This window comes from Capricornis sumatraensis, chromosome 3 (genome assembly GCF_032405125.1).
Source record: "Capricornis sumatraensis isolate serow.1 chromosome 3, serow.2, whole genome shotgun sequence".
NCBI lineage: Eukaryota > Metazoa > Chordata > Mammalia > Artiodactyla > Bovidae > Capricornis > Capricornis sumatraensis.
Window position 1 is genome coordinate 3,346,471 of NC_091071.1, and position 12,605 is coordinate 3,359,075.

Genomic DNA, 12,605 nt, shown 5'->3' on the forward strand with positions numbered 1-12,605 from the left:
TATTTTATTTTTAAGATTGCGTTTCTGTCCTGAAGAGAAAGTTATGCACAATGCTAAGTTTATAAGGCTGCTCACTGCAGCACCATTTACAACAGCACAAAGCTGGAAACAAGCTAGATGTCCAACCACTGGGGATCGGTCAGCAGCGAGAGTCAATCATTAAAGCTGTCACAAATCACAGCGCAGAAGCTCGTGTGAGGCAGAAACCTGTGCACCACATAAGCAATCAAAGAGAATGCTGGTCAGGGCCTTCCCTGGCGGTCCAATGGTTAAGACCCCACATTTCCACTCCAGGGGGACATGGGTTCAATCCTTGGTTGGGAAACTAACATTGGGTAAAATTGTTTGTAGGGTATAACCCCATCTTTATTTCTTCAGTATATACATACACATAATACTCCAAAGAGAAAGGAGAGAAAGTTATACTCCAAAATATTAATATTGGGATTTGAATTATTTTTCTTTTTGTTTACCTATGCTAATTAGATTTCCCAAGTGAACCTTATTCATCATTATTGTTTATTTATTTGGCCATGCTGAACAGCTTGCAGGATCTTAGTTCCCTGACCAGGGATTGAAACCGTGCCCTTGGCAGTGAAAGCGCAGAGTCATAACCACTGGATTGCCAGGGAGTTCCCATCTTTTCAGGTATTTTAAAGGCCACTGGGGTTTTCATTGTTCTGTTATTTTTTTCATGCTGATTCATAGGCATTCTCTGTATTAGGGAAATGAGGGCCTTTTGGGGGGGGGGGGGTCATACCGTGCAGCTGGTAGAATCTTATTTCCCTGACCAGGGATTGAAAGCGCCAAGCCCTAACCCCTGGACCATAGGCAATTCCTGAGGGCCTTTATGTTTCTAGAAATAAATGTGTGCTTCCCAGCCCTTCTTACTACTGGCACATCTTGCTCTCAGCGGACCAGAGACAGTTCAAGCCCAGATGCTTTCAGCTCCCGCACTGGCTGCTTCTGTCCTCTGGGGGCAAAGTCAGGACCCTGAGCCCTCCTTGGGGGCATGGCTGTCTGATGAGCCAGGCTTGGGCACACATATGGGTACCAGCTATCTCCTGTCGGTTGGCTTTGCTTTTACCTCTGCTGGGGTTTGACTCTGGCAACCTTTGATGAGCCCCCAACTCCAGACTACGCTGGCTTCAGCCCTGGGGCGCTTTCTCCCCGGCCCTCCCAGGCAGAATGAACCGCTTCTTCTTACTCCTGTGCCTTGTTCAGACTTTCCCTGTTAACTGCTATTTTCACGCTGAATTCAACTTTTAAATCATTCTCTTTTCTTTTCTCCCCTAATAAAATAATGTTCATCTGGGACTTTCCTGGCAGTCCAGTGGTTAGGATGCAGCACTTTGCTGCTAAGGGCCTGGGTTCAACCCCTGGTCGAGGAACTGAGACTCTCATGTGGGGAAAAAAAAAAAAAGTATGTAAATATAATCTGAAAAGATGCTCAACTTTGCTCAGTTAAATTACACAGAGATACTATTTTTCACCCACCAAGCTTGCAAAATCTGAAAGTTAGAGAACACCCTCTGCTGGCAAGACTGTGGGAAATAGACTCTTGTACATTGCTTCTGGGAATGTAAATTGGTTCAGCCAATCCCCATGGAAGACAGTTTGGGCAGTATAGCTATCAAAATGACAAACGTATATATTTTTTGACCCAGCTATTCCTGCTTCTAGAAATTTATTTTATAGATACATGCACATGTGTAAAATGACAGATATTCAAGTGATTAATTTGTAGCATTGCAGGTAATCACAAAAGACGGAAAACCATCTAAATGTCCAACCACAGGGGATGCGTTAAATAAATGACAATACATCCATCCAGTGGAGTACTACACAGCTGTCGGAACTGAATGGGGAGGTGATAGGCGCAAGAACTTTCAAAAACTCATCCCTGATCAAATCAATGGAGAAAACTGGCAGAAATTATCAAAATCAACTTCTTCAGAACTCTGGAAATTAACCAGAGGCTTGCAGCAACCAGGGGAGTGTTTATTCAAGAAAACCAACTGATTTCCAGTAGGAATCAAGCTTTGTGGATTTGTAATTTGTCCTATCCCACCTTCCTTTGTCTAGCTCAGCAACAGCTTTGAAAACTAACAGCCCACATTCCCAGCCCCTTAAGGAGTAGAACGGAACTGAGGCTCTCCCAAAGCTTTATTTAAAAAAACCTGGCATTTTTGGACATGTCTGGTGGTTTCATGGAAGACCTCACTGGAAAAAATTACCTTTATTTAACCTAAGTCAGAGCTCACTCAGTGCTAAGTATTTCACAGAGGGGCGTTCATCTAAAACAATTACGAGCAAGTGTTTTAATGCTGCAGCTGCCTGAGGCAATGAATAACAGTTGGAACAAGTAACAGACTGACCAGAATAAGAGGTAAATAAATAATAAATTGATAAGAGACTAACCAAATAGCCGAAGAATGAGTTTTCTATAGGCGCTTTGAAAAGCTCTGACGTATTTGGATCTTTTGTCTTTGGTGGGCAAAGGATCTCTCTGAGGTCTTGCCTACAAAGCACTTATCCCATTTGTGAGGGCTCTGTCCTCATGACCTAATCACTTCCCAAATGCCCCACCTCATAATACCATCTCTGTGGGGGGTTAGGATTTCAATATATAAATTTCCTTCTGTCAGGTCCAACTCTTTGCAACCCCATAGACTGTAGCCCACCAGACTCCTCTGTCCATGGAATTCTCCAGGCAAGAACACTGGAATGGGCAACCATTTCCTTCTCCAGGGATCTTTCTGACCCAGGGATGGAACCCAGGTCTCTTGGATTGCAGGCAGAATCTTTGCATCTGAGTCACCAGGGAAGCTCATAAATTTATGGGTAGGGCCACAAATACTTAGACCAGAGCATTATATGATTCCACTTACATGATTTACCTACAATAGTCAAACTACAGAGACGGAAAGCAGAAGGATGGGTGCCCGGACTGGCGGAGGAGCGATGGGGGGAGTGAGCGTCTCCTGGGGACGGAGTTTCAGTTAAGGAAGATAAAGAGCTCCGAGGATGGGTGGTGGGGATGGCTGCAAGAGTGTGAGAGTCAGTGCCACAGAACTGTGCAATTAAAGATGGGTACGGTGGTTCAAAGAGGGGCAGGGCTGGAGTCAATATTCATATTAAGGCCGATATGAAAAATCAAAGCAGTGGTTCCCTGGGAAGAGAGGAATGGGTGGTGAACTGGGGGCCTGGGGGACAGGAGTAAGAAAGGGCCCTCTCACCAGGAATCTTCTCATATTTATTCATTGTTTTTCTTTGTGTTGTGGCCTGACTGCACAGCCTGCCTGCAGGGTCCAAGTTTTTCAACCAGGGATTAAAGTGGGCCCGGCTGGGAAATTTCCTGTTTTGTTTGTTTGTTTTGCCAGGCTGCCTGGCTCACAGAAGCTCAGATTCCTGACCAGGGATTGAACCCAGGCCCCAGCAATTAAAGCTCAGGACCCTAACCACTAGGCCACCAGGGCCACTCCTGTTATTCATTGTTGAATCACTTGAATATATATTCCTCTTCCAAATATTACATTTAAGACAAAAGCAAAATCAGCGGGGAAAAAAAAAACAAACTGTTAATGATGAAGAACTGAGCCTGAGTCTGATCAAACCTCTGGATCCAGCTGCCCATTGGCAAGCAACACAGACCGTGCAGATCAGCACAGAGGGATACAGTCAGGAAAAATCCAGACCGTAGGAAATTCTCCAGGTGGGCTGGCCCGGGCTCTCCAAAATATCAATTGTTCAGGAAAGAAAGGGACAGACGGGACCCTCTGGACAGGACCTGAAGATACAGCAACGAAAACTGCCAGACTGAGCTGCAGTGTCGCTGGGGAGGGTCAAAGCAGGGCCCGCCTGCACAGCTGGGCAAGGGGCGTGGTCACGGCTGGAGCTGGGTGCCTCAGTCCTGTCTGAGTCTGGGCTCCTCTGTCCGTGCGATTCTCCAGGCAAGAATACTGGAGCGGGGTTGTCATGCCCTCCTCCAGAGAATCTTCCCGACCCAGGAATCGAACCCATGTCTCCTGCATTGGAGGCAGATTCTTTACCGTCTGAGCCGAGCCACCGGGGAAGCCCTGCCTCTCAGTACATTACGCTAACTCATCAAGCTGTTTTCTGTGATTTTCTGTACTGATTTTTTTTAAGAAAAGTTTAAAAGAAACGCAGGCCTTCCACACCCTGCCCTCAGAACAGGGGAGCCCTGCTCTGTGGCTTGAAACTGAGTGTCCCGGGCGGGGGGCCCAGAGCAGCTGGCCGGCGGGCAGGCCACGGCTATTGGTGGGGGGAGCCGAGTCTCCGCGGTTTTTTTCTGGAGAACGAGGTAACGGAGCAGAAAGCTCACGGCGTCCCTGGTAGAAACTGGGCTCTGTCTTTGAAGAATTTTCTCAGACCACCAAGGTGTCATGGAATGGCTCACTGCCCCCACACTTAGGGAGGAGGATCTGGACCACCCGCCCCCAAGGGCTGGCTCCAGGCTCTCCCCAACCACCTTAATCTGAGGGGGGTCCATCGCCACCCCAGCGATGGTCTGAACTACCCAAATGTTGTTTCTCATGGAATCTAGTCTTTTTGTCTGTTTTTCAAGAAACATGTGTTTTTTGTTTTTCTTTTGGCCAAGCCGTACGTGTGGGACCTTATGTCCCCAGTGTGTGTTAATTGCTTAGTCGTGTCTGACTCTGCAGCCCTGTGGACTGCAGCCCACCAGGCTCCTCTGTCCATGGGATTCTCCAGGCCAGAATACCTGAGTGGGTTGCCATCCCCTTCTCCAGGGGGTCTTTCTGACCCAGGGACTGAACCCAGGTCTCCCGCTTTGCAGGCAGACTCTTTACCATCTGAGCCACAAGGGAAGCCCCTTACCAGGGATCAAATCTGTGCCCCCTGCAGTGGAAGCCCAGAGCCACAACCATCGGACCACCAGGTAGCCCACTCCCCTAAAGACTCCTCCACCAAAGTCTGGTGTGTACTTGTGTTGGTCCAGATTTTCCTCTGCACAAACTTGCCCTAGGAAGGACTTTTTCTAACCGAAATGGGTCATCATATCTTGTACAGAATCTTGCAACTTGCCTCTGGGATTAATAGACAGTGAACAATTTTTTAATAGAACTAGAAATGATCTGTTCTCGTTGAGAGTCATCCTAGAGGATGTTTTTATTTTCCTTCTTTTCTATTTGTTAGAATATGGTTTTAATGACATTATTTTATTCACTTTCTTTCTTATGTGTTTTTTGTTTTCATCTCTGCATTAATTTCATCTGTGCCCATTGCAGAAAATCTGGAAAAAGAAGAGAATGAAAACACACACACTGAGAAGTCCTCCCGCCCACAGGAAGCGTGCCTGCACTTCCCGCCAGTCACGCTTCCACCCCCCTCTTCTCCTGCCTTGCTTTCCTGGTGGGCTCTGAGAGCACAGCCAGAGTGGGGGACCCCCCCCCACACCGTGTATTCCTTTCCTATCGCTGATATTGTGTCAATGACCACCATTCTGGAAGTCAGGAGTCTGACCCGGGGCTCACTGGGGTAACAATCAAGGTGTCACCAAGGCTGTGTCCCCTCTGGTGGCATTAGGAGACAGTCCACCTCCTGGCTTTTTCCAGCTTCCAAAGGCCACCTGCTTCCTCGGCTTGTGACCCCTTCCTCCGGCAACATCAGGCTGAGGCCTCATTCAAGCCCCCCTCCTGGACTTTCAGGAGCCTCTGTGATTCCACTGGGCTCATCAGAAGAACCACTCATCTCAAAGCCTCATGAGCTGCAAACACAATTCCCCTCTGCCAGTAACCAAGCATCGTCACGGGGTCTGGGGATGAGGGTGGAGGTGGCTTTGGGGGCCATATTCTGTCAATACAGATGGTCGGGCCTCATGCTGCCAGGACCCAGGCCCAAGGTCCGTTTAGGAGGTAAGTGGGTGGGAGGGGCTGGGGCTGTGGATGAGACCAGGAGCCTCAATCGGGGAATATGCAGGCGGAGGTCACCACCCTCCCTGGATGCAGATGCATGTGGTAGGGAAGCACCATATAGCAGGAAAAAAAAACAATTATTTATTTGGCTTCACTGGATCTTCACTGAGGCACACAGGATCTTAATTGCAGCATTCAAACTAGCTCCCCGACTAGGAATCAAACCCTGGTCCCCTGCATTCGGAGTGCCGAGTCTTAGCCACAGGACCACCGGGGACGTCCCCCTACGTCATCATAAGCCTATTACTTTCAGTTGATCCGCATTGCTCGCTTGGACGCCTTCACAATCATTTCCGTCCTGGGGAGTTAGTGCATTTGAAGTCAGGGAACGTGGCAAATAAAAATTCCCGTGTGGAACACAGTGGAGAGGTGACCTCCGCGTCCTGAAGCCCAGGGCTGAGACGGGGGCTGTCATCCTGTGCAAAGATGCTAAACCCACTCCCCAAATACAGGTCTGTGTTTCCAGTTTCCTAGAAGCTCCTCCTTGCCTCTAAAAATTCTCCCTTAGACCCAGAAATCTCACTAACCAGAGTCTCTCCTAAGGAAATCTTTCTAAATATAGAAAACGCTCCAGCACAAGGGTATTCGGGCCATTTTCCTTGGAAGAGTGACTAATTAGAGACAACCTAATTGTCCGACAGTGGGGGCCAGCCGGCCAGCGGCAGCGGAGCTGCACCATGAAAACGAGTCTGGAGGACACAGGCAGCCGCCTTCCCCGCTGCGCGTGCGCACAGGGCCGCAGTCCGGTGATCAGCGCTACAGACGGCTTCCAAAAGCCCGGAACAAAGGCTTGAAGGACATTAACAAACACAGCAACGGAGGTTCTCTCTGGCTGGGGAGGACTGGGGTGATTTCTCTTCCCCATTGTGCTACCTCTCGGAAATTTTCAAGTTCCCTGGGAAGACCATAATAGAAAATCTACCTTTCAGTGAATTGGTTGTGTTCACCGACTGGTGTGTGAAATTAATGCCATCCCTTTGTGTGGGTGAGTGAACGTGTGTGCATGTTACATGTGAGTGTGTGTGCATGTGCGAGGGTGCATGGGATGTGGAAGTGGACTGTGTCCCTGAATGCTGGGTGTGGGTGGTCTGAGTGTGACTGGGTGTGAACGTGAGTACGGGTGGATGTGAGGATGAACGCTACATACATCCACGTGTGTGCGTGCAAATGTACATATGTGAGTAGACACGTGTGAACATGGGGGCATCAGTGTGGGTGTGTGAGCAAGTGTGTGACCCTGTGAAAGTGTGAATCTGTGTGTTTGTGTGAATGTGTGAGAAAGGGTGGGGCCTAAGTGTGTGGTATGAATACGAATGCAGGGGTGTCTGTGGACTTGCCTGTGAGAGTGCCGGGGGAGGCGGTGTGAATGTCAGGTGTGTGCAGTGTACAGACATGAGCGTGTGTGCTAGAGTGCTGGTAGCTGTGTGCACGTGCAGCTGTGAGTGGATGTGTGTAAGCATGAGTGTGTGTGGGCGTCAGGCGTGGGCACCCATGTGACGGCAGGTCTGAGGGCACATCTCTGGTGGGTGCCCCCACCCCTCGCCGTGGGGAGAGAAGCCCGACTTGCCCACGTGGGGGCGTCCCAGCCACAGGCCCAGCAGAGGCCCCGGGAGAGCCAGGCCTGACCCCCCAGCACGGGAGTGAAGGAGGTCCCGGGGCCCGAGTGGCTCTGGACGCGGCCGAGCCCAGGTCAGCCACCTCGCTGCAATCTGTGAGACAGCCGCCCACGGAAGCCCGGAGCATCTCCGAAAGGCTCTTCTCACCCTGGAGTTGAGGGGCTGCTGTGCGGTTTTCTGAGCCTTGCACCCCCCGGCCCCACTCCACTGGCCTGTGGCCCCAAGGACCACGTCTCCCGTGTGTGTGAAGCAGAGCCCGTGGGGGCTTCTCGCACCCACCCTCCTGTCCAATGAATGCCCGCTGCTGCTGCCCTGGACACAGAGGGCAGAGGGTCAACCCTGCCCCTCTTGGGAGGGTCGCTGCTGAGACCACTCAAGGATCGTCCCCTCAGTCTGCTCACCTGCTCCCGGCTGGAAGTGAACCATTGTGGGGAGTCCCATGGGGGCACCCGGGGCTCGGGCAGAACCGGGAGGGACAGAGGCTCCTGTTCCCGAGTGGCTGCTGCTGTTCAGGTAGGCGGCTCACCTGGAGGAGCACCCGCGGGGGTCAGGAGGCGTCGCTGGGCCCCCTGCCCACCTGATACCCCTGCACTTGTCCCTCTGTCCTGCCCACCTCTGGGCCCGGCCCAAGTCCAGGTCCCCACTTCTCCCCAGACACCTGCCCACCTGCCCTGCGCTCCTGCCTCAACCGTCCCTCTCCATCTTCCCCCTGGCTGCAGGCAGGTCCTGGAACCCAATCTAGGGCAGGAAGTTTCTGTGTAAAATCAACGCTGCCAACACGCCAGTCCCAACTGGACACACACTGTGTGATTTCACCGGATGAATTCCCCAGAGTCAGCTTCATAGAGACAGAAGGGAGGCGGGTGGGTGCCAGGGGCTGCGGCAGGCGGGTGAGGGGTTAGTTGTTAGTGGGGCAGAGTCTCAGTTTGGGAGGATGAGAGTGCTCTGGAGATGCTGGTGGAGCCAGCCCCCATATAACACCTGCACTGACCCGGCCTCTGCCAGCCATACAGAGCCTTCATGTGGAAGGCAACTCGGGTCCCCCCGGCGTCCTGCATCCCTGCCCGCCAGCCCCGCCCTGGCTGTGCCCCTCCTCGTGGCCTCTGCCCACCCCCACTCTCCAGCCTCCAAAGGCTGAGTCAGTGGCTACCCCCTGACGGCCCCAGGCAGCAACTGGGCCCCGTTTGGGGTCTCACGTCTCCCTCCAGGGACCCTCAAGCGGGCCGGTAGAGATTCTATCCTCAACACCCGAACAGCAGCAGGTGACCGGAGCGCCCCCACCTCGGCCCACCCTCCGGGGTTGCAGGGGAAAGGTCAGGGGGCGCCCCAGCCTGGAAGGACCACACAGCTGCCCAGTTTTGCTAAATCAATTCCACTTTATTTGAAACTTTTAACATGCCACAAATTTACATGAAAATACCCATTCGAAATGTAAGTTGGAACACAAAATTCAGGAGCAGCTTCACCAAAGGACAAAGAGGTCTGTCATCGAAAGGCAGGTGACGCGAATTCGGTCACTTAGCACCTGGTCACATACACAAATGCCGCGAGACAGCCTGGCACCCCCCCCGCCCCCCCCCACCCCCTCACGACCGATCCTGTGCTGAGCTTGACTCTCTGGCCGGAGGGACAGGCAGCGGTCAGATGGGCAGGTGGGTGGGCAGGCAGCAGCCCAGGTGGCGGCCAGGAACCGGCTGGAGGCAACCGACGGCCGTGGGGTGTCACGTGGCATGGCACACGGGCAAAAGCACACGCCTGCACACAGCCCTCTGCCCGCCCCCACTGCTCAGACCCCCTCGGCCCCCCAGTGGGCACAGCAGGGCAGCCTCTGGGTACTGCTGGCCTGGAGTCTGGTACAGCTGGTGCCCCAACCCTGTGCTATTAATGCAAGACCTCATACTTCAGTGTTTTTTGAAAAAACTTCACAAAGTAATTTAGACGATGCTGGTCAGCCTGTGTGGGACCTGGGGTTGTGTGAGTTTCTGTGGGTGTTTGTTCATCACACCCCGCAGACCAGAGACACTGCTCATCAGAATCCTGCGCCCTGAGCCCCTCCGCACAGGGAGGGGCTTCCCCAGCCCTCTCTGGTCAGTGGGGAGGGGGCCCAAGGCCAAGGCCACGAGGACCACAGGTGTCGGCGCCCACGTCTCCCTCAGCAGGGGCCACACTCCAGTATCCTCACCCACCAATCTCCCTTCTTCTTCCAAGGTCTCAGCACTATCCAAATCTTAACGGAACAGGGAGGCTGAGAGGAAGCAGAAGGCTGAGCGGTGCTGCTCAGAGGACGGGAGGGAGGACCCATCCCGGCAGGTCCCCTGCTGGGCGGGTTATGCGCTGGGACCCGCCACCATCCTGGCTATGCACCAGGAAATCACCGGGGCAACGAGGTTGTGCCCGCTGGGTTCAGGCCCTTCAGCCAGCAGAGACCCGGGCACCCCGGCCCTGCTTCCCCAGGCCAGGCCTCTGCCAAACTTCTGCCCCTGGGGCCCCAGATCCCACCTCAGGGTTGGGGGGGGGGGTCAAGGGAGCATCCTTGAACACCCAGCCTTGCAGAGCCGCCGGAAGAGGGTGCCTTGGCCCCAGGCCCGAGCGGAGAAGCCCTTGGAGAGCTGGCAGAGAAGGGACCCTCGGACCTGTCTTCCCAGGTCCTCAAAAGGCAGCCGACAAGCCTCCAGGACCAGGAGCACCTTCAGGCCGCTGGCTGGGCTGCCTGGAGGCACTGACTTAGCAGAGCCCAGCCCCAGGAGCAGGCAGGACCTCTAGGTCTGCGGTGGGGCCTCTGGGTCCAGGGGCAGAGCCTCGGCAGAGGGGCGGCTCCGGGAGGCCAGCTAGGGTCTCTTGTTAACAGAGAAATGTCCGGGTCCCCTCCTCCCTCATTCCCCACTCCCCGGTGTCTGTCTCACACACACACCATGCACACACACCATGCAGACATGTGTGCTCCCACAATCATGTGCACACCACCAACAGAACCCTTACATGGCAGACTACATTCACACGTGCAGGCACACAGATGTACACGCACACGCGCGTGTGCACGTGCAGGCCCCAGTGCTGACCAGGCCCCTCTCTGCAGGCAGCATATGGTCCGCCGCTTAACAGCCTAGTTCTGCCAATTGGGGATCATCAGGGTGGGTTCTTCTCCCAGCATAAAATGCTGCAGAATATAAATTGCAATTAACAACGGTGCCAAAATAGCACTTAGTGAAAATAAGCACATTATTGACATCTGGTGAGTCCTGTCCCGGCTGCAGGAGCAGGGGAAATGCTTGCTCTAAGTAAAGGGTGGTCGGGGGACACTAAAAACACAAGTCCCCTCTTAGGGGGCTGCTTTCCAAGGCAGCTCACGTCCCGTGAACGGCCCCTCCTAGCCCTACTGGCTGGCATAGACAAGGCTGCTGGTTGAAAGCGCTTGCTCATGAGAACCACGGCCGCCTGCAGGGAGGGTCTCAGTGGGAAGGTCCGTCTCTGGCCTGAGCCCAGCTGCTCTGGATGAAAAGACATGAGTACCAGGGCCCCGGGGGTCTCCTGCCCCCATCCTGGGCTGAGTCCCCCGGCTGGTCAGGCTGAAACTTCTCGGGCCTGTGGCTCCGAGGTCTTTCCTTGGCTGCGTCCATAGGTGGACCTGTCCCCAGGTCCACAGCCCTGCTGTGAGGGAAGCGGTCAGTCGGTCCCCACACCACCTTCCTGACGGCCCTCAGGTGGTCTCTAGGTGCATCCGACAGAAATGCCCAGAAATGGATGGGGGGATCCCACCACCTCTCAGACCCTCGTCCACAGCGTGTGGCCCTGTCTCTCCGGGGCCCAGGGCAGCGTGGCCTGCAACCTGCGAGGATGCCAGAGGAGCCAGCCAGGCCCGTGGGGTGAAGGCCCTACCGCGGGGCGTTTCCCTGGAGCTGCTGGCACGCCGGTCCCTCCAGGCAGGAGGCAGAAAGCTGTCAGCGGCACCTGGGGAGGGAAGGGGGCACCCCAAACTCCAGAGGAGACAACGGCACCCACGGCAGGAAAGCCATGGGGTAGGGGAGGAGCCCAGCTCCACGTGCAAACACACGGTCTTCCCAGTGCAGGGAGGCGAGAGCAGGCCCAGGGCCATGGGGCAGGAGGCTGCCAGACGGACGGCACTTAGGACTGACCAGAGCGCTGGGGGCCTGTGTGCCTCCAGGACCCTGACCCTAGGCACGCTTCTGCCCTCCGAAGGGCCTCCTGATTCCCTGGGCCTGGTGGGGGTAGGACCCCGGGAAGGGCAGGCGAAGGTGGGCTCAGGGTCCAGGTCCCTTTGACAGGCGAACGACAGGACGGGCGACACCAACGGGGGCAGCCAGCGTGTGCAACAGAGCAGGAAGCCAGTGAGGCTGGGCCTCGGTGCAGACAGCAGCCAAGGTGGGGCAGCGGCGAGGCGGGCCTGGCGGACTCTGCACGCGCAGCCCAGAGTCGGGGGAGGAAGCCTCTCTGGAGACTCAGGAACCCCCGCTGGAAAGCCCCCTGACGCCACCCAGCCTTCCCAGGACATCTCCAGGAGGGTCACCAGGGGTGTTGGGGCAAGACTCTGGGTGCAGGGACCCCGACCGGCACCCTCGGAAGCCCACCAGCCATGCGGGTGATGGCTCTGGGGGAGAGTCTCACGGTGACAAGGCAGAGGCTCCTGGTGACCCCAGGGTGTGAGGCTGGGACACGGGGAGGCTGCCCCCCATTTTGGGAATAGCTGCGGTGCCATTTTTTAAAGTGCTAAATACAGCTCTCTGAAACGGGGTAATGGGGTTGTCTTTCCAGCCTCACACGTCCTTTCTAGGCTCTAATATTTCAAGTTTTTCTAATGAAGCAGGTCTGCCTACATTTCCACAGAATCAGGGACCTGCAGCTTCTAAAGCCAGCCGTGACCGCGTGCAGCCAGGGACGCCCAGCCCCCCACCGCTGGCCCCAACCTGCCTGATGTCATCTGGCTGGAAAGGAACCGGAGATGAAATCGGGTTAACAGGAAGAAGGGAGCTCCAAATTGCAGCCACACACCTGGAGGTCCCCTCTGCCCCTCCCC